At 43.8% G+C, this 26,341-nt stretch overlaps 2 protein-coding genes across 2 annotated transcripts in view; one reads left to right on the top strand and one right to left on the bottom strand.

The window, feature by feature from the left end:
* EXOSC7 (exosome component 7) overlaps window positions 1-26,341 on the bottom strand; it is a 742,094-nt gene that overhangs the window by 539,904 nt on the left and 175,849 nt on the right. The gene's annotated exons all lie outside the window — the stretch shown is intronic.
* Window positions 26,074-26,341, top strand: part of ZDHHC3 (zinc finger DHHC-type palmitoyltransferase 3) — a 678,918-nt gene continuing 678,650 nt past the window's right edge. Inside the window, exon 1 of the mRNA XM_044064670.1 lies at window positions 26,074-26,184. The gene's annotated coding sequence lies outside the window, so the exon portion shown is untranslated. The remainder of the gene's footprint in view (window positions 26,185-26,341) is intronic.

Below are 26,341 nucleotides of genomic sequence, written 5' to 3'. Positions count from 1 at the left end.
TACTTATGAACTTTTTGTCCGTTTGCCATCCATTCCCTATTGCATTATTACCAGCTTAAAGTTTTGTAATATAGTACAATCAGGAAGGTGAATCAAAGAACTCTTGCATGTTTGTATGGTCCTGAACATGTGTGCAAGGGGTCTATGATTTGAAAACAGCCCAAAGGTAAAAGCTAGCCAGATGCATTTTCTTTGAATGTGGGTTTCAGTGAATCTGAGTTTCAAAGGCAGAGGAGTTTTAATGCTGTTTTCATTGCGAGACTGTATTGTTTTGTTTAGCAAATGTCTGTCAGTGTTTGTGCTATAAAATTTTAAATTAAAGTTTTAAATTAAATCTAAATATCTGTAATCATTGTAGAAGTAAAGTAGAAAACAGTATCCACACTGAGAGGTGTGAACGGTGTATCTGAAGTAGGGACTTCATTTGTCAGCAACCTGTGGGTCTTGGATCCGATATCGGATCCGAGTCGGCAACTTGTTTCATAGCTAATGGATCCGAGCTCCTAGCTCCTCCTCTCACCCATAATCCCCTGCTAACCCTCCATGACCTCAGATCTAGTTTGCCGCACTTGTGGATGGCTGGATTCCTTTGAGCTCTTAGCGAACTTGTCAGTTAAGTGTAATTTTATTCAACTTTCCTCTATTGTTAACTTTAAAAAGTGTGTAAGTCAGGTTCCCTGTATTTTATATTTTTTTATATAGTTTTTTCCCTATCTTCGCTGGTCGTTAGTGAGTGTGTGTGTGTTTGTGTTTTGGGGCCTGTGTGTTTGTGTAGCATTTATTTTTTTCTTCAAGTATGGCTGAGGCCCCAAAAGCCATTTTTTCAAAATGTACCGAGTGTGGCCATAAGCTCTCCCCGGCTGATGGCCACACTCGGTGCGTTCGGTGCCTTGGGGTTGAACACCTCTCCTCAGGTTGTACCATTTGTGCAGCGTTCAACCCCAGGGCACTGAAGGATCAGAGGTCGAAGCTGGTCCTGGTGGGACTTTTGCACCCGGGCTCTGCTCCGGCCTCCGCCGCTCCCGTGGCACTACCACAGGCTGTGGTCATTGCCACTCCTGCCCCCCTTCCGGCCGGGACTCAAACTCCCGCTAAAGCACCGGAGGACAGGGAGGCTAGGAGGGAGAAACTGAGGGAGAAGCACCACAAGCGGCGGGCCGAGGCCTCCGCTTCGGCCCCGCCAGCTAAGCGGGCTTCTCCCACCACAGCTTCTAGGTCTCCTCCTCCTCGGCTCCGATCTCCTTGCTTCTCCCCAGGGCCCGAAGAGGAGGAGGAGGCCCGATCTCCATCGAGGTCATCGAGGTGGCATTCCAAGCCTGCTTCGGTGGCCTCGTCGAGATCAACTTTAAGCATGTCAGATGCAGACTTGGACCAGATGATGCGAAGGTTCATCCAGGCCCAGCTGCAGATGGGAGTGCTCTTGCCTCCCCCCCCCCCCTTCGGGGGGGAGCTCGACACCCTTTTTTGCTCCAATTGCTCCTTCTCCGACCCGCTACCCGGGTTCGGAGCTGAGCAGCGTCGGAGCCGGGGGTGGGTCGGCGCCGACAGTACTTGGTACTTCGGATCCGACCCTGCCCTCGAGTCTGTCGGATCCGACCTCTCGGAGCCGTGGGCCGAGCTTCGGATCCGAGGGATTCAGTGTGCCTTCGGCTCCGTCCAGGTCGGAGCACACTGGTCCTTCGGATCCGATGGTCTCGGCGCCGGCTCCGATCCCTTCATCGGATCCGAGTGGGAGTCGGCTCTCGGAGCCCAGGGAGAGCGGTTCCCCCTCGGCCTTCGATGTAGTGGAGAGGGCTCTGTCGAGAGCATCCGGACCCCCGGCCCTTGTCTCTGCTCCACCCTGCACTCCCTCTCTGCTGGGCCAGGCTTCCATCACCTGGCCTCAGGGACAGCTTGATTCAATGTCCCAGATTGTTCCATTGGAACAGGATGTTGCTGGCGAGACCTCCTCGGACAGCCCCCCTGAGAAAGTGCCTCACAAGCACAAGTGCAAGAGGAGGCACGTGGACTCCCCTGATTCCTTAACTGAGGACACGGACTTGGATGAAGGGGAAGGCTCCCCAAGATCACCCCCTGAGGATGTCTCCTTTGGAGACATCATGGAAATACTTAGGATCAGAGGTGGGTGGTCTCCCCAAGGCTACTATAAAATTTCAAGCAAGGGGGGAAAACAGGACTTTGGAGGTTTTTAAAAAATTTCAGGCTCCAAAAAATTTTTGCAGGCAAGCAATGATTTTATGGGAGACTGCGTTAAGCCTGCAACTGACTCTTCAGGCAAGGTTTCTGCCAGGAGCACAGAACTCCTAGCAGATGTATTAAGCAGACAAATCATGGATCCCCACAGTGAAACTGGATCTTCATGTATTTCAGAAATTGACAGTGTCATGGGGAACTCCAGACATAGATCTGTTCGCTTCTCCACTAAACCACCAGCTGCCAAAGTATTGCACAAAGGGGTTTCATCACACAGCTTGGAAAGTGGATGCTCTGTCTTTCAGTTGGAAAAACCTTCATGTCTATGCCTTTCCACCTCTACCTCTTCTTCCAAAGGTATTACTAAAGGTCAGACAGGACAGGCCAAGGATGATTTTAATAGCTCCAGATTGGCCTCGGCAACACTGGTACCCACTTCTAAGGAGTCTTGTAAAGAAGCCTCCATGGCCTTTACCTCATCTGTTATCTCAGAAGGACGGTCATCTGCTCAATGTCAAGCTTCAATCTCTTCATCTCACAGCTTGGCATATTCTGTGTTGAAGCATGGTAGGTCTCAGCTTCCTCAACAAGTTTTAAATGTGATTATGGGAGCTAGAAGGCCTAGTACTAGGAGAGTGTCGCAGAAAATGGAAGAGATTTTTATTTTGGAGTACAGCAAAGAATTTGGAGATTTCAGAGCCTAATTTGAGTGTGGCTCTTCAATATCTTACTGAATTATTGGACAAAGGTTTGTCCTTCTCTTCCATAAAGATTCATGCTGCAGCAATTTCAGCTCACTATGATTGTGACCCACCTTTGTTTTCGCATCCTTTGTTCAAGCAGTTTCTTAGAGGGCAAAGAATATAAGACCCCCACGTAGAGCTCCTACTCCTGCTTGGGATCTCAATTTTGTGTTGGAAAAACTTACTCTACAACCTTTTGAGCCTGCAGCTACTGCTGAATTGAAATATTTGTCATGGAAGACTGCTTTTCTGTTGGCTATTACTTCTGCAAGAAGGGTGTCTGAGTTGCAGGCCCTTATGGCAGTAGAGCCCTTTTGATTTTCCATAAGGACAGGGTATCATTACGTACTAATCCTTCCTTTATGCCTAGGTGGTTTCTAGTGTGGCTTTAAACCAAACTATTCATTTGCCTACGTTTTTGCAGATCCTCAAAATAAAGGGGAAAAGATTTTGCACACTTTAGATGTACACAGGCAATTGCGTTATTATTTGAGCAGGACTAAAGATTTTAGGCAGTCTCAGCAGTTACTTGTTTCTTTTGCTTTGAGTTCACAGGGCAAGCCTGTGTCAAAACAAACTATTTCTAGGTGGATTGGCTTTTGCATTGCATTTTGTTATTCCCATCATGGCAAAGAGGTTCCAGCTGGGATTAGGCCTCATTCCACTAGGGCTACTGCCACTTCAACAGCATTTCTAATGGTACTTGCAACTAAGGATATTCTGGAAGCAGCTACTTGGAGTTCAGTGCATACTTTCTCTAGGCATTATCACCTGCCTATATACTCTAAGACTAGAGCTGGTTTTGCCACAGCTGTTTTACAAGGCATGTTGTCAGCTCCTGCTACTTTATAATTTGCCAGCCTCCCTTACCTCTGCTTTGGGATTCTACCCAATTGTCAGGACTGCAGCAAGGAAGGCGAAGAACATAGTACAGTTTTGTACCTACCATAAATGTAGATGTTCGAGGATTCCCTTGCTGCAGTCCAATTTACCCTCCCTCCTTCCCCTCTGTGTTTCAGGGTGGTTGTGTAGGTGAGTTTACATGCTTATATTTTTTGTATATATTACTGTATATATTGTACATGTTTTTTGGTGCAGGTTCTTTTTGGGACTTGTCTTTTTGGGTCTTCTGACATCTGGGGCAAGAAAAGACTGAGGAAATGGCGTCGGTCATGCGCATTAGTACCCTGACGTACTGACGTCAGTCTAAGGCGCCATGACCGACGTCAGCCTTATACTCTGGTATTCGGGCCGACTGGGACGCGGACTATACCCAATTGTCAGGACTGCAGCAAGGGAATCCTCGAACATCTACATTTATGGTAGGTACAAAACTGTACTTTTCTTTCATTAGGTACAATTTTATTTGTATTTTTTAATTTTAGCATTGAATATTCCTTCATCTAATATTTATATTGTGGTTTTGCTAATTTATAATAGTGTTTATAACCTGTCACAAATTTCATGTGATGGTCTATACCACTAATAATTTTTTGAAGCTTTATTTGCTTCACCTTAATGATGTAGTCCCTTACAGATGGTTTGAGCTGCGAAGCGGAAACGCTGTGCTACAATTTAGAGGGATAACAGCGGTGATTTGCCGCTACCATGATGTTTAGTATATTTTTTGTACAACAGTGCTATGAAGTGATGATCGTTTTACTGCTTTTGATTTTATCACAATTTAATTCTAATCTTGATATGAGCGTATATACATATGCAAATTATTTTAGCAGTGCTCTTTTAATGTTTTATAGAACTAGGATGGTTGATTGCAATATTAGTATGTATATTAGAGTTGTCATGGCTTTTAATTAATTAATTAATTGGATTTCTAATTATTTAATTTCCCGCCTAGTATTGTATTTAAGCAGTACTGTTTTCATTGTAATTTATCTGATGAAGCGTGGAGGAGTCCATGCGAAAGCGCTCATCTTTTTTCTTGTTATTAAAGTATCGAATTTTGGATTTACTTGGCCTTTCTTTTCTTCATTTTCATCGTGGTGAGACTATCGGTATATTTCTTGCTGTACAGTTGTGTAAATATTAGCCTAAGCTCAGTGATTGTATTCCCTTCATTGTACGCCACTTAAATGCACAGTAGTCTTGCAAAGGCAGAATTACAACCATAAATAGCAGGATCAGTCATTTCATTTACAAACAGCGCCCTGCATGCCCATTAACTTCATTAATGTAGTGATGCATGCAAATAGTCAGAAGTTTGTATTCCATCTTGTTTTACCCAAATACACAGTCCTGCAAAGCCAGAATTGTAACACCAAAGCTACGGTGCCAAACGGTTCATCCACAAACAGCCATCATATCAATTGCCAACCTAAAGTATCTGTTTTCACCCTGCCAGGATTAAAATGAAAATAGCAGTGGTTGCATTCAAGGATGTCTGGAGGCCTACACACTGTACTGATTTCAGTACAATTTCTTTCGAAGAGGGGGTATCATTTTTAATTTAAAAAAAAAAAAAAATGCATATTTTTTTAAAGGGCGTTTTTCTTTAAGAACGCCCCTTGCGTCTGTCTGCACATGCCTGTTGCATCTCTGCGACATGTTTACATCTTCGACTTCCTCTCATACGGAATTTGAATACAGGAAAATGTTTGGACTGCGGACCAAGGTACGGACAAGTAAGAGATATGTGTGCGAGTGTGGAGGTGTGCGAGTGTGTGCGAAATTCGAATACAAGACATTTGGACGGGACTATGGATGGACAAGTAAGAGTAGGTATGGGTGTGTGTATGTAAGAGGTAGATAGGGGTGTGTGTTTGCTTGCATGAAAGCGGTAGATAGATAGGTGTGAGAGGTAGATAGCTGTGTATGTGTATGCGTGTGTGATGATGCCTCTCAACTATACAAACCTTCTTAAAATGTCCAGATTTTTGCCTCTTATTATCAGTCTGTTTTTGTCTGGCAAATTATTAAAGACTGGAGTTGGAAAATAATGACAGACATTAGAGTTTCAGACTTCATACCCTTCAAACAATTCATGCTAATGCAAAACCTCTTATTCTGTCAACTTTCTAAGTTTGTAAGAACAATATTTAAAAAATGTCCGTATTTTTGGGCCTTTGCATCAGTTTTATTTATGGCTTTGTTGCTCTAAGAGGTTGAGTGGTATTGTGTGTGCGTTTGTAAGAAGTAGGTAGGTGGCGTACCTCTCAACTTTCCTGATTTTTGCAGAATGTCCAGAGTTTTGTCCCATATTTTTGTCTGTTCCTCATAACTTTTGTGATTTTTCTTGAAAATCATTGAGGGCTGAAGTCATTAAATAATGACAGGCATTTGAGTTTCTGACTTCATATCCTTTAGAAAAATGCATGCTAACACAAATCCTGTTGTTCCAGCAACTTTCTAAGTTCCTGAGAGCATTATTTAAAATCTGTCCCTGTTTATTTTAGGCTTTATCCAGATTTGTTACAGTAAGAGGTAGGTAGGGGTATGTGTGTGTGAGTGAAATATCCCCTAGTTAGGGATAGTAGGTGGTTAGTAATTTGCTCAGCTCAAAACCTGTACATTAGTTGCAGAAAACACGAGTCTGAATCCTCTACCCCAACTACTATGCTGCATTTTTGGAAGAACTGACTACATTTTTAAGGAACTGAGTTTGCGCTACGGGTTCAGCATTTTTCAGGTAATTGAGTTTCAGGTGCATTTTCAAGGAATTGGTAGCTTTAAGGGAAGACAAGTTTATTGCTGCTGATGCTAAGTCTGATTACAGTGTGCAGCTGTTTTGTTTTGCAAATTAAATCAGTATTGTGATATAGAATTGAAAAGCTTAGTAGCACAAACAGGTAGCATGCTTGTTTGCGAAGAAGGCTCTGGTTTCTTCTACATCAGCACATAGATGGATTGCCGACCATGTGTTGTAATTTAAGAGGGGTGGGGTACTGCAGTGCTTAGTGTGTTCTCCTTTGGATAAGATGCTTAGTACTTATGAACTTTTTGTCCGTTTGCCATCCATTCCCTATTGCATTATTACCAGCTTAAAGTTTTGTAATATAGTACAATCAGGAAGGTGAATCAAAGAACTCTTGCATGTTTGTATGGTCCTGAACATGTGTGCAAGGGGTCTATGATTTGAAATCAGCCCAAAGGTAAAAGCTAGCCAGATGCATTTTCTTTGAATGTGGGTTTCAATGAATCTGAGTTTCAAAGGCAGAGGAGTTTTAATGCTGTTTTCATTGCGAGACTGTATTGTTTTGTTTAGCAAATGTCTGTCAGTGTTTGTGCTATAAAATTTTAAATTAAAGTTTTAAATTAAATCTAAATATCTGTAATCATTGTAGAAGTAAAGTAGAAAACAGTATCCACACTGAGAGGTGTGAACGGTGTATCTGAAGTAGGGACTTCATTTGTCAGCAACCTGTGGGTCTTGGATCCGATATCGGATCCGAGTCGGCAACTTGTTTCATAGCTAATGGATCCGAGCTCCTAGCTCCTCCCCTCACCCATAATCCCCTGCTAACCCTCCATGACCTCAGATCTAGTTTGCCGCACTTGTGGATGGCTGGATTCCTTTGAGCTCTTAGCGAACTTGTCAGTTAAGTGTAATTTTATTCAACTTTCCTCTATTGTTAACTTTAGAAAGTGTGTAAATCAGGTTCCCTGTATTTTATATTTTTTTATATAGTTTTTTCCCTATCTTCGCTGGTCGTTAGTGAGTGTGTGTGTGTGTTTGTGTTTTGGGGCCTGTGTGTTTGTGTAGCATTTATTTTTTTCTTCAAGTATGGCTGAGGCCCCAAAAGCCATTTTTCAAATGTCGAGTGTGGCCATAAGCTCTCCCGGCTGATGGCCACACTCGCGTCCAGTGCCTTGGGGTTGAACACCTCTCCTCAGGTTGTACCATTTGTGCAGCGTTCAACCCCAGGGCACTGAAGGATCAGAGGTCGAAGCTGGTCCTGGTGGGACTTTTGCACCGGGCTCTGCTCCGGCCTCCGCCGCTCCGTGGCACTACCACAGGCTGTGGTCATTGCCACTCCTGCCCCCCTTCCGGCCGGGACTCAAACTCCCGCTAAAGCACCAGAGGACAGGGAGGCTAGGAGGGAGAAACTGAGGGAGAAGCACCACAAGCGGGCGAGGCCTCCGCTTCGGCCCCGCCAGCTAAGCGGGCTTCTCCCACCACAGCTTCTAGGTCTCCTCCTCCTCGGCTCCGATCTCCTTGCTTCTCCCCAGGGCCCGAAGAGGAGGAGGAGGCCCGATCTCCATCGAGGTCATCGAGGTGGCATTCCAAGCCTGCTTCGGTGGCCTCGTCGAGATCAACTTTAAGCATGTCAGATGCAGACTTGGACCAGATGATGCGAAGGTTCGTCCAGGCCCAGCTGTGGATGGGAGTGCTCTTGCCTCCCCTTCGGGGAGCTCGTCACACTTTTTCGCTCCAATTGCTCCTTCCCCAACCCGCTACCCGGGTTCGGAGCCGAGCAGCGTCGGAGCCGGGGGTGGGTCGGCGCCGACAGTACTTGGTACTTCGGATCCGACCCTGCCCTCGAGTCTGTCAGATCCAACCTCTCGGAGCCGTGGGCCGAGCTTCGGATCCGAGGGATTCAGTGTGCCTTTGGCTCCGTCCGGGTCGGAGCACACTGGTCCTTCGGATCCGATGGTCTCGGCGCCGGCTCCGATCCCTTCATCGGATCCGAGTGGGAGTCGGCTCTCGGAGCCCAGGGAGAGCGGTTCCCCCTCGGCCTTCGATGTAGTGGAGAGGGCTCTGTCGAGAGCATCCGGACCCCCGGCCCTTGTCTCTGCTCCACCCTGCACTCCCTCTCTGCTGGGCCAGGCTTCCATCACCTGGCCTCAGGGACAGCTTGATTCAATGTCCCAGATTGTTCCATTGGAACAGGATGTTGCTGGCGAGACCTCCTCGGACAGCCCCCCTGAGAAAGTGCCTCACAAGCACAAGTGCAAGAGGAGGCACGTGGACTCCCCTGATTCCTTAACTGAGGACACGGACTTGGATGAAGGGGAAGGCTCCCCAAGATCACCCCCTGAGGATGTCTCCTTTGGAGACATCATGGAAATACTTAGGATCAGAGGTGGGTGGTCTTACCCCAAGGCTTCCTTTGATGAGTCCGTGTTTCTGGAGTTATTCGAAGCAGGTCCGTCTATCTCTTGGGTGTCCCCTCCGGCCGACCCCCTGGTGGACCTTATTACCACCAGGGCGTGGAAGGACCTGGACACCGTGGAGCCAGTTCCCAAACGCCCAGACAGGATACTGAGCCCCCCCGCAGACCAGTCACACTGGAGCAAGGGTCCCCCCGTAGATGCCATGTTGACGGCGGCAGCCATGAAGAGGGAACTAGTTCAGGAGAGCCCCTCAGTCCATCCACCGAGCAAGGAGTCCCGCTCGATGGATCACTTAGGGAAGCGAGTTTTTAGTTCAGCGACCTTTTTGGTTGGGTCTCTGAACTATATGGCACACGTCATCAGGATGCAGCAGGATCTTATCAAAGAATACGCTGCCTCCCCCCCTGAGTCCATGTCTGCGGAAGACAAACAATTGTACTCCACCCGAATGGCCACTCTGAGATCTATTTCAAATACCTCTATGCGGCTATTGTCCCAAGCCACCGTGGGAGCCGCTAGAGCTAGCGGAGCAGGCCTAGTCATAAGACGTCAGGCCTGGCTCCGTCATTGTGACTTTGTGGAGCCTTTTAAAGCGTCCTTTGCGAACGCCCCTTTCGATGGTTCTGCCCTGTGTGGCAAAAGGGTTCACGAGACACTAGTCCAGAGAAAGACGAGAAGATGTTGTCTGCCGTCGGAGTCCGCTTCTCTGCTCCCCAGCGGTCCTTTTCGAAGAACCAAAAGGGTCAGAAGAAGATGTGGTTCCGGAAATCGCAACACTCCCAACCCGCTCCGGACAACCAGTCCTTCCGTGGCAGAGGAGGACAGGGAGGATGCCGCCCCAGGGGCAGAGGGGCTCCGAGGAACTTTGGGTCCAGAGAACCTTTCTCTGATTGGCCCACGCAGCAGCCCTGAAGGGTTGCCCGGCTGCTCCACTCTGGAGGCAGTCGGGGGGGGCGCTTCTCGGAGCACCTAGCGGCATGGGAATCCATCACGACAGACCGCTGGGTGCTTCGAATTATATCCAGAGGGTATAAAATTCCAATACTTCATGTCCCCAAATGCAAGAACCTCCCCGATGTACCACCCGATCAGAGGGAGACTGCAGCCGCAGAGATTCAGCAGCTGCTAGAAAAAAGAGCCATCCAGCCCGTCCCCCAAGGCCAGCTCGAATTAGGGTTCTACTCCAGGTTCTTTTTGGTGCCAAAAAAGACGGGGGACTCGAGACCAATTATAGACCTGTCCCGTTTGAACCTGTCTGTAACCAAGGAAAAATTCCGAATGGTAACTCTTCAATCTATTCTCCCCCTTTTAAGGGAGAACGATTGGATGTGCTCTATAGACCTCAAGGATGCGCACTACCACATTCTAATGGACAGACGATCCAGGAGGTTTCTCCACTTCCGGCTGGGAGCCAGTCACTACCAGTTCAGGGTCCTTCCCTTTGGCCTCACCACAGCCCCCAGGGTGTTCACCAAGGTGTTAGCAGTGATAGCGGCCCACCTGAGACTCCAGGGAATGCAGGTCTTCATAGATTGCCCCAACAAGGCATCTACTGTGCTCAGCCAGAGATTTCTTTCTCCGCCTAGCCCCCCAATTAGGCATCACCATCAATGCCGACAAATCTTTTCTGGCCCCGACACAAGTCATAGAATTTATAGGAGCCAGAATAGACACCAGAGATCTACGAGCCTTCCTGACGTCGGAACGACTACAGAATTTGCAACTTCATGTGCGGGCCATCCTCAACTCAGAAGCACCACCGGCGGAATTGGTCCTGAGGGCGCTGGGCTCCATGGCGGCAGCGATAACGCTCCTTCCATGCACCCGTCTGAACATGAGGGTACTGCAGTGGACCCTTCTAGTACAATGGTCCTTTCTGTCCTTTCCTCTCCATCACCCCATCGCTATCAGCAAGGCTTGCAGGAGGGCCCTATTATGGTGGCTTCATGCTCCGGATCTTCACACGGGCCGACCCTTCTGCATCCCCCCCCCCCCTCGCCACAGTGACCACGGACGCCTCCTGCCTTGGGTGGGGGGGCATTATTCAGGCAGGACTGTCCAAGGCACGTGGAACGATACAGAGACCTCCCTGCATATCAACGTTCTGGAGATGAGAGCGATGCTGTACGCGTTGCAAGCACTTCAGAATCTCCTCCCCGTAGGAACTATTGCAATTCAGTCGGACAACATGTCTGTTGTCTGGTACATCAACAAACAGGGGGGAACCAGGTCTTACCCTCTATGCCGGGAAGCCATGAGAGTGTGGGACTGGGCGATTTCCACCAACTGCTTTCTGATTGCAACGCACATTCCGGGGCGGGCCAACATCCTAGCAGACAAACTCAGCCGCACCCTTCTTACCCCTTACGAGTGGTCTCTCAACCCACTAGTAGCGAAGCAGATATTCGCAATATGGGGGCAACCCTGCTGCGATCTTTTTGCCTCTCCCTCAAACACCAAATGCGACAATTTCTTTGCTCTGATTCCCCCTCCAGGGGAAACTCCAAGAGACGCTCTGGTGCATGCTTGGCCGCCCGGTCTACATTATGCCTATCCTCCTCTACCCCTGATGCTACAACTCTTACAGAAAGCCTCGCAGTTGGGGAGCAGGATGATCCTCATTGCCCCATTATGGCCTTGGCAAATTTGGTTCCCTTACCTGTGGTCTCACCTAGTGAATCCCCCCTGGATTCTGGATCCCAGTCCGGATCTAATCTCATATCCATCGGGCTTGCCGACCCCAAATCTGGACAGTCTGAAGCTGACAGCTTGGTTGCTCCAGTTCCACTCCTAGTTAGGACTCCCGGTATCTCTTCACCAGTCAAAGCCATCCTCGTGGCAGCACATAAACCTTCCACCAGGAAAGTGTACCGCAGTAAATGGAAAAGTTTCTCCGTCTGGGCGGAGCATCATAATCTAGATCCCTTTACGGCTCCTCTTCCATCCATACTAGACTTCCTAACCGGACTTTTTCAGGAAGGCGCTAGTTGCTCAACTGTCAAAGTTCAATTGGCTGCCATCTCCCATTACCATGCGGGACATGACACATGGCCCTTGATGTCGGCCAAGTTGTGTAAAACCTTTCTCAAGGGCACCTTTTTGCTCAGAACCCCTATAAAAGAAGCCGTACCCCCTTGGCATCTTTCACTAGTTCTTCAAGCCCTGACTGCTCCACCATTTGAACCTGCCGCTTCAGTGGATCTCAAATGCTTGTCCTGGAAAACAGCATTCCTTGTAGCCATTACTTCAGCGAAGAGAGTTTCGGAGCTTCAAGCCCTTTCCGTGAAACCTCCTTACTTGATTTTTCATCCGGACAGAGCGTACCTCAGGACCAATCCCTCCTTCCTTCCCAAAATAGCAAAATAGCATCAGAAACCAATATAAATCAATCCATAAATCCATAAATCTACTGGTCTTTTTTCCTAAATATCAGAATAAAGGAGAGTACAAGCTGCATTCATTAGATGTTCATAGGCAGCTGCGTTTTTATACTCCTAGAACTGCTTGTCACAGGCAATCCGACCAGCTGTTCATTTCCTTTGCCAAATTTAATTTGGAGAAAGCAGTATCAAAAATCTCCTTGTCACGCTGGATTTCCCAATGTATTCTTTTAGCGTACCAAGCTTCTGGGAGACCCGCACCTGAAGGAGTTTGCGCACATTCCACTCGTTCCATCTCTACTTCTGCGGCCTTCAAATCCAGAGTTCCGTTGGATGATATTTGTTCGGCAGCCACTTGGGCCTCATCTCATACCTTTATTAACCACTACAAACTGGACGTAATTTCTAGAGGGAGAGCATCCTTTGGCTCTGCGGTGCTCCGCAATATCCTTCCATTATGGCCATGCAAGATTCAGGTAGCTGGGGACTCTGTCCCACAGGTTGCTGACAAATGAAGTCCCTACTTCAGATTAAGAAGTTATGTACTCACCATAACGTTCCATCTGAGTAGGTGGCTTCATTTGTCTGCAACCATCCCTCCCGCCTTCCCCCTGGCCTTCAAAATGGATCTATGTGACTTGTTTTATTGGAATACCCTTTTTGGGTATCTATAGATGGGCAAACTCGATCTGAGGTCATGGAGGGTTGGCAGGAGATTATGGGTGAGGGGAGGAGCTAGGAGCTCGGATCCATTAGCTATGAAACAAGTTGCCTGCTCGGATCCGATATCTGATCCAAGACCCACAGGTTGCAGACAAATGAAGCCACCTACTCAGATGGAACGTTATGGTGAGTACATAACTTCTTATTATGGTAAATGAGAAATAACCAGCTAATGGGACACTGGAATGGCTGCAGGGGGGGGCTGTGTATGGGAGTGGGGAGAACCAGATCCATTACCCTACCTAGGGCCCCATTTGACCTTGATCCGGCTCTGACTAGGACCCTGAAGAAGTCCCAGGTTTAGTTAAAAAAAATATTCTAAAACAAGGATTTGAAAATGCACTGGCATTTGCATCTAAATGGGATTTTAACAAAGGGTGCATTTGTTCACACCTGCCCCTTAATTGGCATTTAAGTAGGTGATAATGATGTGTAAATGATGTTAGAGAATGAAGTGATCTGTAGATTGGCACCCTAAGTGGAGAATGAACATTCTCTAGCAGGGCGTTAAATCTACAGATAATGCCCACTTTAAAGCAAGTCTGCTGTTGGCAGCATATCAAGCTGCCGTGGAACTCAGACTGAAAGTAATATAATGGTCACCATTATTTTACACTTGCTAAACAGCAAAATTGCTGCTTAGCAAGTGTAAAATAAAATTTAAAATCTAAAAAAAATCGTGTGTGTAGCCACCACACATGTTAGAAGTGAAACTACCATAACATAAGCTAACTGCTGCTGCTGCCTGGGATCTCTTGCTGGGTCTCACTCTTCCACTGTCACTGTGTGTCTGTGTATGAATGGCCATCTAGGATGATGACACCACTCCCAGATCCTCCCTCACTTCTTGGCTGAGTGTAAAATCCAAGACCCCCCCCCCCCTAAGCTGAGACCCTGGATATGAAGGAATAAATGAGTAAGCGTAGCAACAGAATGGTGGCTTGACAGGCAGAAAAAAAGAGAAAATAATTTATATGAAGCTGTTGCTTAGTTGGGGGGCAGCAGTGAGAGAGATGTGAGTACAGATTTGAAAATCCTTGCTACGCCCCTGGTTGCATTAATTTAATTTGCACAGACACAGTAGTCACAGGCTTGTATGACAGCTGATTTATCCAAATACACATTAATATCACAAAAGGCATGATCACAACAGCAAACAACAGGGCCAGCCAACTCATTTCATTTACAAACACCCCCATCCCGCATTACCTAACTAAAGGAGCTGCTTTTACCCTTCCAGGATTAAAGTAGAAACAATGGTAACAGTTTGATTGCATACTTGCATTACTTTAATTTTGTTGACAAAAGCATTAGTCACAGCTTGTGCCAGCCAAATACACATTTCATTTTATTTATTTTAGTTTTGTTTACCCAGATTTCTCCAACTGGTTTTAGTGGGGGTGGGGGGACTTTTTCAGCATATGTCCAGGGAGAAAAGCTCCAACGTATTACAAAGATTTTAAACAGGCATTTAGTATATACATGAATAGATATGAAGTAATATATATTAAAAATTAAGTATTCATTTTCTAATTACATTACATGTATCTGAAAGTACAGATAGAAAACTATTACAGTATTATAGTTTTGCAAAGCAAGAATTACACCACCAGTGAACAGCAGAGACAGTTTTCATTCGCACACAGCCCAATCCCAATTGCCTACTCCTCCACAGTATCTAATTTGCTCTTGTGAGAATAAAATATCAAGACAAAAAAAAAAAAAGATAACACTGTTATTAATGTTGTTGTTGTTTTTCACATAAACAGTATCCAGAGTTCAGAGCTTGTGTTTGATCTTACTTCACTGAAATGCACATTACTGTTGCAAAGCGAGCAAGAACTACAACAGTAAAGGCCAGTCATTCCATGTGAAATAGTTATAGCCCCCTACCCAATAGCCTACCCACAGAATCTGTTATGAGTCTACAAGGTTTAAAGTAATGAAGAGAGAGGACAAATGTTACACTACAGTATTTCTTTCATATCATGTAGCCACAAACTTGCAGGTGATCTTACTTCAGTTAACTTGTGCACACTTTACTCATGCAAGAGTAGGACAGTTTGTGGATGTTTAGTTGAAGCAAACTCTAATGTATCTTGACTGACCCTGCAAAAAAGTTAGGTTAAAAAAAAAAAAAAAACATTTCATCCAACACATACCCTAGTATCCCTGCCCGGATATTAATTATATTAGAAAAAAGGCTTACGCAGGTCACCTACAAAGCACCCTGCCTCCCTAGTATCTGATTAATCCTGGCAAGGATATATGTATATTAAAAAAAAGGAATCAATAGTCCGAGAAACATATTACCTCCCTAGTATCTGGTTAACCCTGCCAGGATATTATTTAAAAAAAAAAAAGGAAAATTATCAACAGTTCCCTAAACACAGACCGTCTACTAGTACCTGGCTCACCCAGCCAAGATTTTATTAGAAAAACTTCACAAACAGCCTCTAAAACAACCAGCTCACTACATGAGTCCTCCATAAAAACACTGCTACACCTAAGGCCTTCTATCTAGTTGACCCTGCGAGGCCCAGGATGTCAGAAGAAAAATACAGTTAATCTACTCCAGTACCAACAGCCAGAGTTTAAACTCAATCATTTAAAAAGTATCTGGCTGACCCTGCCAGGAAAAAAAGTTTCAACTGAGGACTGACTGGTGAATAAGAAGTCAGTCCGTTCAAATTTAGTGTGTCCTAATGTATTTTGACTGACCTTGCAATAAGATATTGGGTTAAAAAAACACACACTTCATCCACAGACAGCCCCCAAAACACACTGCATGCCTAGTATCTGCTTGACCCCTTCCAGAATTTTAATTATGTTAAAGACCTCTACAAGCAGCCTACAAAGCACACTGCCTCCCTAGTATCTGGTTAACCCTGCCAGGCTATTATATTAAAAAAAGAAAATAATCATTAGCCCCCAAAACACACAGACAGCCTACTGGTATCTGGTTGACCATGCCAGGATGTTAGAAAAACATCACAAATGGCCCCCAAAACAGCCAGCTGTCACTGCACAAGTCATCCGGAAAAACACTGCTATTGCTTAAGGTCTTTTTACTATCTGGTTGACCCTACCAGGCCGAGGATGTTAGGAAGAAAATATAATTTAACCACTCCAGCACCAACGGACAGAACTTAAACACAGTTATTTAAGAAGTATCTGGTTGACCCTGTCAGGAAAAAAAAAGTTTCAACTTAGAACTGACTGGTAACTAATAAGCTAGTCAGTTCAAATTCAGTGCTTTTTTTTTTTCGGGAAGGGGGGTAAAATAACCTTCTTTGGCTTCTTCTCAATCACTCCCCTATCTCAGATTCCAAAAATTGAAAATCGGATTGAGTGAGTTTTTTCTGTTTCTCTCTCGCTCGCTAATTTTAAGTCTCTCCTTCAACACCAAAAATTGATAAAGTACAAGAGGGGAATTCTTCTTAAAAGAAGAGTGTGAGATGAGTTGCACTACTTATATCAGCAGCCGCATCATGTACGCAGATTACGTGACAGGCTGCAGACCTTAACAGTCCAGTCAGCATCTACATTTGTGCAGTTAAAACTGCAATGACTTCTAGGCATCTAATTTGATGCTCACTAACATTCCAATCCTGACCATTTTAAAAATGGTCCATTCTGACAACAAGAAGATAGAAGTTTTCTTTTTTAGACAGTTGGAACTCAAGCTCGCATGTGCACAGCTCAGAGTTCCTCAAAAAAAAAAAAAAACTTGCATCCTCTCACTAGTTTGTAGTTCCAATGAGCTGCTGCTAGTGCTTATCTTTGAAGTAAGTTAATCTTTTGTTTCAAACGTGGGGGTGGGCTGCAGTCCAGTACAATGAGCCACCCCTGATTCCATTCCTATGCTTTTACCCATGTGTGTGTGTGTGGGGCAGCCTGTAGTGTGCTGGGGTGTAAAAAAAGCTGTAGAAAAACACTTGAAAGAAGCATGGGAAAGTGGAGTTGGGGAATTAAAGAAAAGCTCCACAACTGGCGACTTGAACCTGGGAAATCATTTGTTAAACAATATGGTGCGTAGATGGACAAAAATGGCAGCAGACAAGAAACTGCAGCTAATAGTGTAACATAGGTGGCAGATACTCTCTTCAGCTAAGCGAGTGGAATGATATTGCTAGGGAAACCACTTATTTTGCTTTGAGGTACATTTGGGAAGCGGATGTCAGTGAAGAAATGCTTTTGTGTAGAGAAGTAACTTGCCATACAGCAGGAAAATAGCTTTTATATGATTGTAGATGGCGTTTATGACTGAAAAGGAAATTATTTAGGTGAACTCTTTTTAACATTGTGTGGAAAAGATGCAGCTGTTATGATGGTGAGATATAGAGGAGAGAAGATTAAAACAAAAAATAAAAAAAGTAATCTCTGTGTATCCCCAAAGTCTCACAACCCACTAAAGTGTGGTAGGTCCAGAAACAAAACAGTCTAAGAAACTTCTCTGTGTGGAAGATTTTCAGTCCATATGTTTCTAGTTAATCACTGTATATTAATCAGATCAGACAATAGTAGTAGAAGTAGCGAACTTAAACTCGTCTCAAGTCAAAACAAACCAAATCAAAAAATAATAATAGAAAATATATAATTGTATAGAATTACTAAGTATTTGAACGTAATCCAAGCAAGGCAGGCAGTCTGTTTCCAGTCGAAAATCCTTTATTAAGTACACAGACAAGCGATCCAAGTAAAACAAAAATAGAGTAATAATTTCCTCAGAAGCTTTCTAAAAATATATATACTTTATCAGGCATGGGAGTGGTTTATTGTGCTGTAAAACAAAGTGTTATTGGTACACGTTAAATTCACATCCCTTCCCCCATCAGTGTGACATTCGAGCTGGTCCTGCCCTGCTTAGTAGCTGTCATAGTAATATATAACCCTTATGTACTTTAAATAAAATTTATAATGATGTGGTACCTGTTATTTAACCAGATTATTAAATAGATTATTAAGTCTGTGATTTTATCCAAGACATAAAACTACATGGCTGGAAATATATCAACCTTAGTTCATTTGGCAATCAAAAAATATATATAAATATATACATATACATTTTGCATGTAAAAATCAATTTCTATTTTCATTCGCTTTTGTCCTTCTAGACTTCTTCAGGTCTGTGTACAAGAACCCTAAAAAACAATGAATAAAAATATATATATAATTGCATAATTAGTTAGTATTGTTATTACACATCATTTTGAATAAAGTGGAAAAAAGAACCAGAAAAAAAAATAAAAATAAGAAAAAATGTATGTATGATGATGGAAACAAAATATACACTTAAATTACAACTGATTTAAAATGGTATTTAAAACCAACTGGTAGAATAGTGTTGGTGCTGCGGTAGTATTGTCGCCTCACAGACGTTGTCCTGTTCGATTCTCAGCTAGACCATCTTCTGTGTGGAGACGTGCATGAATGGGCGTACCTTCGTTGAAGGTTGTGCATCAGAGCCGGCAACTTGGCACGTAAAAATCTACTGCCAATCATTAGCGGACCGGAGTTCCGCTGTGGCGACCCCTAACCGGGAAATGCCGAAAGACACAAAAACAAAAATACAATTAGTCATGTAAACAATGTGGCAATTTTCTAAGTTCCAGTGCACTTTTAATTGAACAGTAGTAGTTTAGTCCAGGCTTCCTAAAAGAGTTCGGCTTTAATTGCCACACGAGTTCATGTTTCTCCAGAATATTCGGGATGTCTCCCTCAAGCTCACCCATGTCTATGCGATTCAGGATCTGGAACTTAGGTCTCTTATGAAGAGAAAGGTGTTTGCTAATGCATTATTTTTACATCCAGAACGGTTTTCTGACAGATGACATGAAATCCTACGCTTCAGTTTATTTACAGTCTTGCACACATAGAATGCATCACATTCATTGCACTGTGCCCTGTAAATTACTTTTGTAGTGTTACAGTCACCCCCTGCACTGGTTTTAATGATTTTCTTTAAATAAGGGCAATAAAAACTATCACCTTACTGTATAAATATACAAAATGTACAGTTAGTTTCACATCTTTTAGTGCTTTACTCATATGGTCTAGGTTTAAATTCAACAAAACTTCTAATGTTCCTGGCCTTCAAATAAACAAATGATGGCACTTCACCTAAGATGTTAATCAGAAAAGGGTTTCCTGTGACAATGTCCCAGTTTTCTTCAGTAATATTTTTGATACTGTGATAATCCAAAGTGTATGTCAGGATGCAGCTATTTTTGCATTTGTTATTCTCTGTGGAATTACTTAACATTTTTCTACTGAGGAGGTTGAGTTAAGGTGCTTCAGTCCTTTTCAGTTCAGTAATGGGTTCCAGGATGTTTTTTTAACATCTGACTTTCATAGCCTGTCACTAGAAAATCATTCTCCAAGTTGTTCAGGTTTCTCAAAAATGATTCCATCTCTGTGGTAATTTTAGCTAGTCTATAGCCTTGGGACTTCACTACATTATACTTGTTTTTTGTAGGATGTAGACTTTTTACTGTGGAGTAGTAAGTTAACCCTCGTTGGTTTTCTGCATAGATCAGTGGTGATTCTGTTATTGGTGTCCTTGGAAATCTGCATATCTAAGAAAGTGCTTGAAGTACAGCTATGGGAAGAGGTAAACTTTAGGAAGGGGGTTGTTTGATTGAGGTAAGTGATAAAATCTCCAAGCTGCAAGGTGTCGCCTTCCCACACAATAAAGATGTCATCGGTAAAATGTAAATAGCATGTGATATGCTGCATGTAGTCTGTGTTGTTTAACACAAAGTCCTCCTCCCATTTGCCCAGGGCCATGATGTCCTTCAAGGATGCATCTGCAGTCATCACATATGGGTTGTCCTGCCTCAGGCAGCCCTTCGGTCGGTAGGATTCCAAAGTCTGGGTCTGGCTTCGGCTGATGTCGCACTTTCCCCGACGTCAGAGCGTCTGGGGTATAAAAGCATCAGCCGACGCCATCTTCCTCGGTCTTTCTTGCCGCGTGGTGCCCGAAGCAGAAGCAGTTCGCAAGTGGCGGTCGGCCAGCTCCTGTGATTCAGCTACCGAAGACTTCGAAAAAGCTAAGTACCCCGTTGGGGACTCTTTCTTGCCTCAGCCGATGTCAGATAAAGTTAATAATTGTTTAACTTGTGGGAAACAAATACCTCATAAGGATTTCCACTCTTACTGCCTCCCCTGCCTAGGCCCAGACCACGAAGTCTCGGCCTGTTCAGCCTGTGCTTCCTTCAACCGACGAACTCTTAGACGTCGGTCGGAGTTTGCAGAGGAATTTTTTGGAACTAGTTTTGCTTATAAGATGCCGTCGGAGACTCTGACTTCGCATTTAGTTAAAAAACGGAAGGACAAGGACCGACACACGCGGACTGCGGTTTCGGCTGAAACCACGGTCAGGCCTACCGCGAGTGTCTCGGTCTCGGCTGAAACCGAGTCCTTGCTACTTCCTATTACCGAAACCGCACAACCGACTACCTCGGCCCCCGAGGCCCCGGCCGAGTCGGTTATTGAATTACCTACTGAAACCGGTGTCCAGGATCCTTCTGACACCATTCCTTTAGATAAGTCTACTCCTGCACGTGGTGCAGCCAGACCCCCTGCTTCCATGTCCATTTAAGGCTTTCTCTAGGGCTAAAGCTGCTAAACTTACTAAAGCTTTGCCTCCCAAGGTGTCCTCTCAGAGACCTTCTACTGGCTCTCAGATTCTTAGCCTAGCAGAGGATCTGATTTCTTTAATTAGAGGTTCCCAACCTCATCCGGACAGGGGCTCTCATCCTCCTCCAGACAAAAGGCCCAGGGTTGAGCCCTCTGACCCCCAGTCCTCAGATGAGTCCACTGATGGCTCTGCTCTGTCAGACCACCAGGAGGAGGCTTATTCGCCTCGAGGATTCTGATGCTGAAGAATCTATTCCCTCGGCCTCCCCTCCTGAAGAGTTTTCCTTTGGAGAGACATTACACTCTATGAGAGAACATTTTCAATGGCAGGGTCAGGAATTCTCTGATTCCAGAAAGAGATTAAGGACCTTTTTACATTTACCTCGGCATAGGCCTTTAGCTATACCTCCTGTTTTGAATGTCATTGATGATGTGTACTCTGATGCTAGTACTGCCCCTGACTCTCTCCCTCCGGCTCCTGCCAAACCTGATAGGTACTACAGGGTCCCGGACTCACATCTACACCTGTACAAGGCCCACTCTGCTGATCCAGAAACTATTTCCCAGGGCCCATGTTAGCTATGCTGGGAGCCGTGGCAGCCCCCATTGCTATACCAGTTTTTTGTTTGTAGTGTTTGCCATTGAAAGTAAAGAAATTGAAGTCCAGTACAAGATTAATGAGCTTGCTTAACTTTTGCAGTTGTGCCTGTGTACCCTGATTGTTTCTTAAAACACTCTATAGTTGCTGTTGTACAGTAATTGTGAGGGAGCATTGTGTACAAGGATTCCACATCAATAGTTAATAAAATACTGTCAGCTTTCACTGTAATGTTTTTTATTTTCCTCAGAAAATCCATTGAATCTCTTATGTATGACTTATTCTTTTCTGCTAGAGGTTTCAGCATGTTTCAGCAAGTAATCAAGGTAAATGGCTGTGGCTTCAGTAAGGGAACCTCCATTTGCTACCACCGGTCTATAAGATGGGTCTTCTCTGTTCTTGTGTGGCTTTGGTATTCAAAAAAAGTAAGGTAAATGTGGGGCATGGTCCATAAATAATTATAAAGATTTTCAGTGATAAGTTTTTCTTCCCATAATTTGGTGAGATTAGTGTTCCATAAATCATATGTTCTTTTTATGTCATTCATGGTAAATAACTCCTAAAATCTGTTATCCTCCAGCACGTTTTAAAAGATGTGGCATCTAATGCAAAGGCAGTGTACTGCATCCTTCACCATGAAGCACTTGCAGCAAAACAAATGGAGTCAGAGCTTTGTTACAGTAAGTAGGTATGACCGAGTTAGATTTCATCTCACTAAAAGAATCACAGGCCTAAAGCAGATGCCCTACGCTTACCGCCTTAAAAAACTCCAGCTATACTCTGTCGCATATCATCTACTCAGAGGGCAATCTCTGCTTAACATCCAAGGCCATGTCAAACCCAGAGCTGTTGGACATGCTACACTTAAAGAAATCCCAATCCCTCAGAGCCACACGCTCCAGGGATCTAAAACTTGTCATCACAATAAACAAAACATGCTGGAGGGATAGGTTCCTGACCCAGAGACTCCCCAGACTCTGGAATAGATTGCCCATACATGTCAAGCAGAGGGCCTCTTTGGCCCTCCTCAAAAGGAACTTTGACGATTGGATGGAAGAAAGGAAATTCACCCCAGGGATCACGTCATTCACCCTGCTAGACAGGGGTCCAGGGAAGTAAATAGTGTGGGAAGAAATATCCAGGGAATTGTTATGGCTAGGCTTGTATAGGCCCTAGGGCTGATAGCCTAGTACCAACCTATGAACCTATAGACCAAGAAGGTTTTTGTATATATTTTAGTGCATGTGTTTCATCGAGGAACAACTGATGAATTTTTCACATCAGTTTGATTTTGATTATTATCTTCAGCACCCATTGTAAGTGGGAAATTGACTTATCTTGGAGATAAATTTAATATGGTGGACTGATTTAAAACTGTCCATATAAGAGAGTAATTCAAACATAGTAACACTGTATGACAAGGTAAACGCATTTCGAAAATAGCTGGAGTTTGGAGAGCCCATGTTGATACTGGAGTGAAGAACAAGTTTCACCTGCTGTCGGGCTATCCTGACAGCACTAGCACTTTGCTTGAAAGTATCAAACCAAGCACTGTTATCCAGTTGTCATGTATTTTCCCCTTTCCTTTATTGGAATGTTCAGGAGTGAAAGGATTTGTTATCCATTTCCTTGCGAATTAAGAAAAACATCTTTCACTGGATTGCAAGGAAAACAAAAAGCTGACCGCTTGTGGACAGGTCTTTGAAGCTGAGATTTGAGTCTCGCTCACTTCAGATGTTTTGGTTAGGTGCAAAATCTGATTTACAGAGCTTTCTATGTTATATCCACCATAAATGGAAAATAGTGGAACATCTGAAACTGACCTTCATCTTTGCTTCTCTCAAAGTGCTTCTGCAGTTGATTGACTCTGTAGGAAAACACCTGTTGTTCTCTCTGAAATGAGCACACATGACTTGTAGGTAGTAATAAGGTTGCAAGTAGTCTGCCCAGAAATTATGTTAAATGTGCTGTCATTCTTCCACTGTTTGTATGAAGTACATTTAATTGTTTTTTTTCTGTTGTGCCCACTATTGGATTATTACACATCTAAATATAAGTAATGTAATTTAATGTAAAAGTTTTGACAGTGTATTACTTCCCGTTGTTAGGTATTTACCGCATCTGAATATGCGAATACATATACTTCGTCTAGAAAGTTAACTCTATGGATTAAGGCTGTGAGCTGCATCCTGTGTCCATGGTTTGTTTCCATTAGCTGACATTTGTGTACTCTGTGACTGTGTAAATCACTTTACCAGGCAGTACTTAAGGGCCAAATCTGAAAAAGGTCCATGTGGATCAGTGTGTTTGTACTCCCATTAATTAATGTTGTACTGTAAATTTTTGAGCAGTGCCCCAGCCCAGTCTCCTTTAAAAATGAACCACAATTTAGCCCAACCACGTGGTCAGCAAACTACAAATAAGTCTACCATTAATGCATAGTTGTGCTTTCCACTACTTGGGATGTGAGACAGTACTCTAGTCCCTTAGAACTACAAAGGGGATTTGTTATCTCTAGTGGACAAGCCTGCCAAGAAGCCAGGAGCTTAATGAATGAAGTGGCCTTTTTGATTACTTCAAAACACAAGTAAATATCAAGCAGCTTTAAAACTGCTTTCAGTGGCTTTGGGTTGGGTAGAGTGTACAAAATCTTGTAAAGCAGCAAGTTGCATACATTTCTGAATTTTTTTGCCTGTGTGTGTTATATATGTTGTTTTACATTTGCTCTTCCGTAGTCACTCCAGATTCCTGTAAAAATCTCTTTGGTACAAGACTGCTACTATCTGCCTCATGAAGACTTTGTTTTCTTTCTTCCTCTTTATTTTCCCCTTTTTTTCTCCCCTTTAGTACAGATTCTGTTGAATTGGCTGTCAGAGGTACTGGGGAAGATGTTCTTCGTGTTTCACTGTTGCAGTCATTACATTTGGGTAATCCTGCTGGTAGGTTGCCCTCAGTCAGCCTGAATTCCAAAGTCCTGGGTCCTGCGTCGGCCGCTGTCACCCCTTCCCTGTCGTCAGGGGTATAAAAGATGTGGCCAACGCCATTTTCTTTAGTCTTTCTTGCCGCGTGGTGCCCGAAGCAGAAGCAGTTCGCAAGTGCCGGTCGGCTGACTCCTGAGATTTTCGTGTTCGAGTTTCAGATCCGAAGTCTTAATTAAAGCTAAGTACCCCATTGGGGAAACTTTTTTTCTTGCTCCAGACCGATGTCAGAAAAAGTTCATTGTATTTCTTGTGGAAAGCAAATACTTCATAAAGACTTTCACTCTTACTGTATTCCTTGCCTAGGCCCTGACCACGACGTTTCAAGTTGTCGGTTTTGTGCTAGATTTAACCAACGCACTATTAAGCGTCGGTACGACTTTGCATTAAACTATTTTGGGAGCAGAAGTTTCTTTTGACACTTAGGAATCTTTTGCACTGCTTTTCCTCATAGGGCATCAGTTATCACTAATGGTACAGCTGTACTTCATGGCAGTACCACTATCTGAATAAAAGTTGGTTACTGCCTGCAGTTGTAATATTTTGCCCACAAATGCAACCTACTATAAATAACACATGACAGATGTTAAGATGTAATGTTTAAAGGCAAAAACATAATTTAACTTTACCAGACAGAAATGACATGGAGAGAATTTGGTGGCCATTTCAATGAACTGTTCTCAGAGATTGTGCTGCCTTTCTAATCTGTTGAAGGTTACACACTACTTTAGCTTTATAGATGTATGTATATGGGCATGCATGTAGCTCTGTTTCCCTCAGCAAAGGATAACAAGTACTGGTCTTTAGATTTTGTAACTGTGAACTTCTTCATAGTTGTATTTTTGTGCCGACACCTAAGTGGGCTTTTTCACTTCTATCACTGTGGAAGTCAGAGTGACAAATTAATGTTTTAGGGTTGAAATTTTGAAGTGTGATTGAAAAAAAAAAAAAAAGATTCGCATGCTTTAATTCATTCACAGGTGCACTTCTGAAACTGACTTTTCTAATATTAACATTTTGTATTTTCTTTTAGCATTAGGATTGTTCATTTTTATATGACTGCTTTGAGTTGCTGTAGTTATTAAAGCAGCTGTCATGGTACACCTTTAGGACAGTGATTTTCTCATTGTTAAATTCAGTTTCTTTTGTACTTCTAAGTGTAATTTTGTTGCAGTGTGCATAGTCTAATTTTGAAAGCAGTCTAAAACTTTACCTATATAAATGTCTATACTGCTTCTAGTTGTCTTGCACCATCTAACATCCTTGTCATAGGAGCCATATATCCATGGTTTATAACCATTTTTAGACTGAGATCTTCTGGAAGTTTTGCTGCTCCTTTGATCATAATTCTTCTCTACTTGGTCCACCTTTTCATTCCTTGTGATGTACTTAAAAGCCTTTTTGTAGTCGGCACCTCTTTTTAGAAAAGGAACTTCACATCTCACTTTGTGGATCTGCTAGGAAATGGAGTATGGCATGCACCTTTCATGAAGCAGCGCTGTTTAACGGAATATAAGGTTTGTGGTCATATTACAGTAACTGCAGTGTGCAGGTTTGACTGTAAAGGATCTGCACTGAAATGTTCTTTTAATTGCTAGACAATGTGCCCAAAAAGCTTATTTCAGTTAAGTTTACACTTTACTTCATTAGCCTTAAAGCAGTAGTAAAGTAGAAAAGTTCTGAAAGTGTCAAGCTTTTTGGACTGACTTATGTTTTGATCATTCCTTCTAGGGAGCTGTTCCAAAGGGGAATGCCACTAAGGAGTTCATCGAGAGTTTACAGCTGAAGCCTGGACAGGTGGTATACAAGTGCCCTAAGTGCTGCAGCATCAAGCCCGACCGGGCACATCACTGCAGGTTAGCATTGTTACATTCATCCTGATAGCTGCATTGTAGGAAGTAAATGATGAAGTGTGTTTTGAGACACTGTGGTAGTTGTATGAAGTTTTTATGTGAGAAACCTCTGGGGCTGCTTCAGTTGGTGTAAGTGCCCGTTAGGTACATGCAGAAGGGA

This window comes from Protopterus annectens, chromosome 3.part0 (assembly GCF_019279795.1).
Source record: "Protopterus annectens isolate FY-2018-M chromosome 3.part0, PAN1.0, whole genome shotgun sequence".
In the NCBI taxonomy this organism is placed as follows: Eukaryota; Metazoa; Chordata; order Ceratodontiformes; family Protopteridae; genus Protopterus; species Protopterus annectens.
Note: the sequence above shows the minus strand (reverse complement) of the source record. Positions and strands in the feature narration are given on the sequence as shown.